This window comes from Zonotrichia albicollis, chromosome 4 (assembly GCF_047830755.1).
Source record: "Zonotrichia albicollis isolate bZonAlb1 chromosome 4, bZonAlb1.hap1, whole genome shotgun sequence".
NCBI lineage: Eukaryota > Metazoa > Chordata > Aves > Passeriformes > Passerellidae > Zonotrichia > Zonotrichia albicollis.
This window is the reverse complement of record NC_133822.1, coordinates 36,945,974-36,953,488: the sequence shown is the minus strand read 5'-3', so window position 1 is coordinate 36,953,488 and position 7,515 is coordinate 36,945,974.

The following is a 7,515-nucleotide window of genomic DNA, read 5'->3' as shown; positions in this document are numbered from 1 at the left end:
CTCTGATCTAATGAAACATGAGGGGAAAAGAATGAAGTGAAACCTGTCTCTCTCTGAATAAATGTTCAGAAAAGACCAGCACTGGTATGTGCTTGGCTGCATACTTTCATACAACAACTGCTGCCAGTGTTTGTTCAGTCAGGAGGGCTTTTGAGGGGCAGTTCTGGAGCACACCCCTGCACCCTCTGGAGTTTCACACAGCAGGGAGCTGAGTGGAGGATTAACCTCAGCATGACGTAAGGTAGGATTGGGCTAACACAATTTGTCATATTTTTATGGTTGAAACTCAGGTGAAGTTTCAATGAAAGCTGTGTTCTCAAAAAATGTTTAGTGGGGATGTTTGCAGTTTGGAACAGTTCTGCACTTCCAAAGTCCATATTGAGAAGGTGATTATTTATATATTTGTAATACATACATCAAATTACGTTTTATGGTTTTGATTTTTAATACTGTGTAGGTGAATACTTGGGGCAATAACAAATAGGGATGGAGTGTCTTTCATTTAAATGTTCTAGAGCTAACAGAAGTGGGTCAGCCCTTCTGAGGGGAGAAGTAAAATTAAACGTGGCTATCAGCACAGATAACTAACTTCAAGATAAGTGACAATAGCTGCAAAATAGCAGTCCCTGCAACCACCCAGGGGTCCAGTACAGGAGCTGCATTGAACTGACCCATCTGAAAAGGATTTGGCCATGTCAGTTCCCCAGTGCCATGCACCTCCTGCCCAGGGGCTGCAAGGGAAGGCAAGGGCCAGAAAGCACAGTTGACAACCAAAGTGGGCAATCCAATTTCTGTGGCAGCAGCCTGAGCCTAATCTTCTAAAGGTAATGAGGCACACATGAACTCATTCAAGGACCTGACAGCCCACCTATCCTGCCCCCAGAAAGGTAGAGATAACTAAGGAGGGGGAGCTGAATGCCATGACTTTGTAGCAACACCACTAACTTGTGCTGAGAAGAGTGTCAGTTTAGGAGGAATTCTCAGATATATTTGGCAATCTGGAAGGCCTTACTTTACAAATCAGGACTGAAGTTAGTAAAAATTCACAGTTCAACCAAGCACAGAAGAAGGAAAATAACAAGGATACTTAAAAGCTCTTGAACATACCTAAGAAAGAATGGAATTAATTGTGTGACCTGTGAAAGACACAGGCATGTACCAACCACTCTGGTGATGTATAAATGTGAAGTTGTGGTTTGCACGCAATGACATGTAAGGAGCTTCTGTAAACATTCAAGTGAGCAATTAATTATTGTAAATGTTGCAGAGTAAAGAGTGTAAAAATCCAGCTTTGGTGCCAGATGTAACTCATGTAGTCATTCTGAATTCTTACTCCTTGTCCTTATGTACTTAGTAGATTTTTTGGGGGGCGAGGGTGGGGGGGAGAGGGACCCCCAACGATTGTAAACACAGAGAATTGGAATGTGTGAGTTTCTGACAGAATCCCAAGATTTGGAGTTAACTCCTGAACTTAAAAAAAAAGGTGTGAAAGATACTTTCTTAGTTTTCAGATGGCTTTTTCTCATGGTCTGACTAGGAAAGCTTCTTTTGAATAACAACATTTAAAAGGGAGAACTAAGGAAGTTTTGTTCCTCTGGCACCTGAGAAATGGAAATGGTTACTTGATCTCTGGCTCAAGGATGAATACAGCCATGCCTGCAGTGCTGTGTCTCTTCCTGAGGACCTTTCAAATACAGAAACTTAGGGTGATGACAATGACACTTTCTCTCTGCTTCCAAAGCCCCCCTGAGGCACCAGTGTTTGCCTTCCTGGGCATGGTAATCGAGTATCTGTCATGCCATGCCTCCTGGTAGGATGTGTTGGACTGTGCCAAGGTCGTGCCTGGTTGTGCAATAGAAGACAGTGGCACTGTGCAGTTTTCAGATGTTGATATTGTAGGTCCTCAGGGAAGGGTGGATGCTTTTGGAGCTTGTTCAAGACTTTTTCAGGGAAGCACCTACAAGCCTGAAGCTGTGTTTCCTAGAGGTTAACACAGGGTAATTTAGCATGGCCAAAGGGAAGAGAACTCTTTACCTTTGCCTGCTCTTCAGGAGGATGCTCATCACTGCAGAAATGTACATGCTGGTCTGTTGCCTCTCTCTAGGATAAAGTTGGGATAGAGCTCTTGTAAGAGGCTTCTGCCTTCCTTTGGGCTTGGTGCTTGCAAAGGCTCCTGAGGAAAGGGAAATGTAATGTGGGCTTCCTCTGCAAAAAGTGGGAAAAGTTTTTTCTTGCATCTCACAGACACCTTGGCTTCTGTCTATCACTTCCTCCTCCTCCCTTTTTGATATTTTTCAAGGAAGGTAGGTTTTTTGGCATTTATTCCCATTTGGACTTAAGTCCCCCCCCGCCCTCATTAATCCTGCTCAAATTTTTCACTCACAAACATGCCTCTGTGTAAAGGAAAGCAAATAGCAAAACTTGCTCTGCAGGTTATCTGTGTGATAAAGATGGAGGACTGCTTGATAAGGGTGAACTGCTTTGGTTTGCAGGCTTCCAGAAAAAAAAAAGACTCCTTTGTGTGCTTTTCAACATTTGCTCCATCCCATGAATAAGGCTAAAGCATGAACTTTATTGGCTTTGATGTAGGAGAAAGTCTTTTGCACAATAAGAGTTGGAGTCACAAAAGTACCTCCTTTCCTGCAGCAGCAATGTAAGGATCCATGGAGCAAGCCTAGGAGAGAAAGTGGAGAATCATTCCGTTTTATTTAAAGCAACAGAAATTAAGGTACCCAGAGTCATGCGTGTAATTGCATATACTTGGTCTTCTGTCTTAACTGTAGCTCAGTTAAGGGAATTTATAACAGGAAATACCCAGCCTGATCCATCCTTGACAGCTTCTGTGCTTGGTGTATCATCAGCAGGGAAGTAATACTTCTTATCCTTCAATATGTATTCAGAATGATAGATTTGCCACAAGTGGGTGATTTCCTATTACTGCTGCTCATGTGCATGCTCACAGGCTTGTTAAGCCTTTACCCTGGTGCCTGCCAGAGGCTGTCTTTGGTCATTAAGGATTAGTCTTCTCCAAACAAAATCAACAACATGAAGCAGACAGCCTAACAGCCTCCTGACTCCAAAGCAGCTTTCCATGCCTGTAGTTGCAGGTTTCAAGGTGCTTCTTGGAGATCCTGAGAGCTTTGAGCTATTTTCCATTGGATACACTCAAGGGATGTATATATATGGGTGGAGTGTTCCTCCACCCATTGGTGAGAATTTGTTCAATATTATCTAGGAATCTTGGAGTTGCCTTCCCAATTTCAAAAAGAATTTAGATAAAAATGCAAACTTTTAAAAATAAAAAAGACTGTTCTCTCCAAAATGGATAATATAGTGAGGAATAATTATAAATGATCTGTGGAAGAAATGTCAGAAGAGATTTTCTTTACTATGTTCTCTGTAAGATGGAACTTAGCCATAAGCACAGGCAGGTGTGAGGTTATCTGGCTGGGGTGTATCCAGGCATTCTCATCTTGGATGAGTTTGTTAGAGAGCTCTTCCTTGCAAAAACCCTGCTAGTGTTTTGTGACCCTTTGGTTCTTCCAAAGCTGCCACCCAGATATGACTTCTATACTCCAATTGTACTGCTTCTGTCTAGTTCAGAGGATGACTTTTTGAAGATCTATTCTCTGTATTCTCAGGCTCTTCCCTCCTCTTTCAAATGCTGCCACCTGGTCTGTCTGATAAACAGCTTATCATTAGTGTGGAAATTCCCTCTCCATCAGGGTTGCATTAAGCTGATGAGGGGGAATCACTGTCACTAGTCTTGCTCTTGTACTTGCATGGACTCTTTGTGAATATGTGACTGCTGTGTCCTCTGAAAATCCTATAGCAGAAAATTGTGGCTCTCTCAGATTTAGTAGAAGCAGCAAATGTAGGGGAAGACTTGACTAGTGCAAGGGCCCTGTTAGCTTCCCTGTTAGTTGTGCAATGGCAAGGGAGCTTGCTGGAGGGCATGGTAGCAATTAAATCTTTGGTGAATGTCTTTATCTCTGTATCTTACTCATACAGCCAATAAGACTTCCTTTTTTTCTTTTTTCCTTTTAACACAAGCAGCCCTGTGGAAAGCTAATTACTCTGTTCTTTCTTGAAAAGGAAGGTGGAGCCCCTGAACTGGCTGTCCTCTGCCAGTCAGAATAAACAGATTAAAACCTTTGAGAGCTCTCCTCCTTTGTCCTATTCTTGAGCTTCCACTACTTGGGCAGGGGCAGTCTCAGCTGGAAGTGTCCAGCTTTGTTAGCCCTTTGTTTCTCTGGTCACCTGAGATCCACAGGGCTGTGTATTACCAATTTATAGGAAAAGGACAGAAAATGGGCAGGTGGGGATGCTTTTGTGCCTCAAATGGCTTGTGGGTTAATGTCCAGAAATATGCCGAAGTCTGTGGAAAAGACAGTGCTGTAAGTTATTGACTTGTGAAAATACAGGGATAAAGAGGAGGACTGATGGGTGGAGAGGCCCTCTTTTCCAGCAGGATAGTGAGTTTGCATGAAGCTGTTATCTCTCTTGGTGGGAAAAGACTTTTGACAAATAGAGAACTGAAGCCAGCCATGATTGGGTGACCTTGCTTTGAAGTGATCTGGATACTCATTTCCTCTGCCTTCATAATGGCAGGACAAATGAGGAAATTTCTGCTCGCATTGCCAGAGTAGAGCCCATGAGCCTTAAAACCAGAAACTGTGAGCCTTAAAATGAATTCTGTATACAGGGAAACAGCTTGTTGAGCTTCTGTGCTGCCCTGAGTTGCGCTTTGGCTGGAAGGCTTTTCTCCGTGACTGCCGTGGGCAATGGGCTGAGCCTCGCGGCAGAAACCAGAACTGCCTGACCTACCCTAACAGGTGCTGCTACACCAGGGCAGGTGAGCCTGCCTGCTCTGCATGTCAGCAGAATCCCAGAGGCACACTTGGCACCTTTCTGCTCTCCTGAATTGTCTTGCTGGATTGCATCATTACCCAGTCCCTTCATTTGATCAGATAAGGCTTACCAAGGGATTGCACTAAGCTGTGGAAGCATTCAGTGACTGGTGTCTTGGGACAGTGCAGGTGCATGAAGTTGGGGAACCACCTCTCCTGTGACTGAGGGACAGGGAATCTCCCTGTACAGGCTGGGGTAGGGAAGCCTCTCTGCCCATGAGTGCACTACCCTCCCTGCCTTCAGGCTTTTCCACATGGACTGACTAGTTTCTTTGGAAGCATTGGCCAAGGGTTCCTTTCACATAATTAACTGACAATGATGTGCTTTGTTTCTTCAGCTGGCACAGACCTGCTGAGTTCTGCTGAGATCCTTCCCAGGCAAGATCTCCTCTTGCTCAACATGTTCCAAAATGTGTTGCATTAGTAAGCTTCCATTATTTGGTGTTTTTTTGGGACCTCCAATATTCTCACGCCACCTTTAGCCTCTCCTACATGTTTGAACCCCTTCCTTCACCATGAAAGTCTCATGTATGCATCCCCTTTTCTAAGCACATTCTGCACTCTCTCCTGCTTACTTTTCCCCAGCCTTGCCCCCCCAAATAGCCTGCAGCCAGGCCCTCTCTTCAGGGCTGGTTCTGTGCTTTGCTGCTCATACTGCATTGCAATATGGTCCTGCAGGTTCTTCTCCTGTCTGTCTAACAGGTGTCTGCCCAAGCTGTTTGCATCCAGTTCTGTTCTGCTTTTGTTTTCCAGCATTTAGGGAAGATGTGAGCTGCCTCAGCAGTCCCCACATGGCTCTCCCCATCTTCATGGTAGTTTAGGATGCACTTGTGTGCCTTGAAGCCTCTTACCAGAGGAAGCTACTACAACCCCTATGCAGGTAGAGGTTCCTCCACTGCACACCTGCAGGCATATCCCACCTCAGTTGTTAAGGGGTGGGCTGGAATCTGTGTTTCCAGGAGCTCTGGAAGATACCAAACAAGTAGGTGTATGATAGAAAGTAACAGACCCTGTTGGGCTCTCTGGGCAAGTCTCTTGTTAATGATAATCTTGTTAATTAATTAACTCTGCTTGTTAGGAAAAGATGCATTATTTATATCCAACAACTTGTTTTAATTCATTACTTGTGCTAGACAACTCTTTTTGATAAGTTATGAGGATGGTCAAATTTAGGGCAAAACAATCAAAATTTTGTGTTGTCCTGCAAGGTTAGGATACATCCTAACCAGTAATAGTTTCAACAGTGTCATTGTTCAGCTCAATGATTGTAAATGAGTAGTTAAAAAAGTCAGATTTCAATTGGCCAGCAGAGGTTTTAACCATGCACACATCTAGATTAACCACTCCGGAGATTGGGGATTACAAACTGTTACAAAATAGCACACTTTTTAAAAAATTGGAACAGGGCTGTTAACAGATGCTGCATTTGCTAAAGAAACCAGATTGTCATGTAATACATCCAGAATGTGTGCTTTGTTTGGAAGAATCATGCATGTGGATTGCTACTTTTCTTTGCCTTTACCTTTAGGGACAGCACACTGCTATCAGACAGGTGAATCATTAGAGGCTGGATTTAGTTCTTATTTGGGTTGTTCAGTAAGAACTGAAGTTGGTTTGGTTCAGTTCTAGTTCAATGCAGCTTCAGATCTACTGCGTGTGTTCAGTTCTGACTGAGGGAAAGCTAACCCCATGTACTGTATAATCTCATGATAACTTGAATCCCTTGTGTATCACAGCTCTGTAATTTGATAAAGCCCTTGGAGCAATAATATTGCTCAAATCCATAGCATATGTGGGTGGCATCCCTTCATTCACATACAGCACAGGCCTTTTTTTTCAAATTAGTTCATGCCACATAATGGGGTGTGTTGTGTACCAAGCAGAAAGTCTGTGCTAAAATTTGTAGTGATTCTTTTGCTTGCTTGTTGAAATGCAGCAGCACTACCTGGTACCCAAAAGCTGATGGATCTTATCCTGGGTGAGGTCCCATCTGCAGCCAGGGATTCCTGGAAAAAGCAATATATAGCCTTTAAAGGGAGCTACTTGTGTTCCAGTTGGTGTTTCATGACTGCAAACAAGTGTCTGTTATAGGAGCTTGTTCATAATGAACAAGGAAGAGATTATTGGGCAATGCAACACCTTTGGAAGAGGAGAAGAAGCTGCTGCAGAGAGGCAAAGCTTCTCCTTGGCTTATCATGCACACACCAAGAGGCATCCCTCATCTCTGATACTTTTCTGGATTGCTCATACCATTAGCTGAAGCTGTGTTTGCATTTCTGAAGAGGTTAATTGGCAATTAAACCTGCACTCAACCCTTCCCTGGGGTATGGCTGTCACTTACAGCATCGCTTTTGTTTGCCAAGCAAAATAGCCAGGGCTGCTGGGTCTGGAGAGTCCAGGGGCTCCCAAGGGAGGCTTGTCCATCACACCCAGCAGCCAGGTAAGTGGCCCAGGAAAGAGGCATAGCACAGCCAGAAAGGGGCTCCTTAGGTTGGAATTACTGGTCCAAATGGTTGCACAGGACCTCTTTCTCTTCGTACTGCAAGCCAGAAGCTTTGTAAACCTCCTCTATTTCAGCCAAGTCCTCTCCATTTGGCTGTTAATA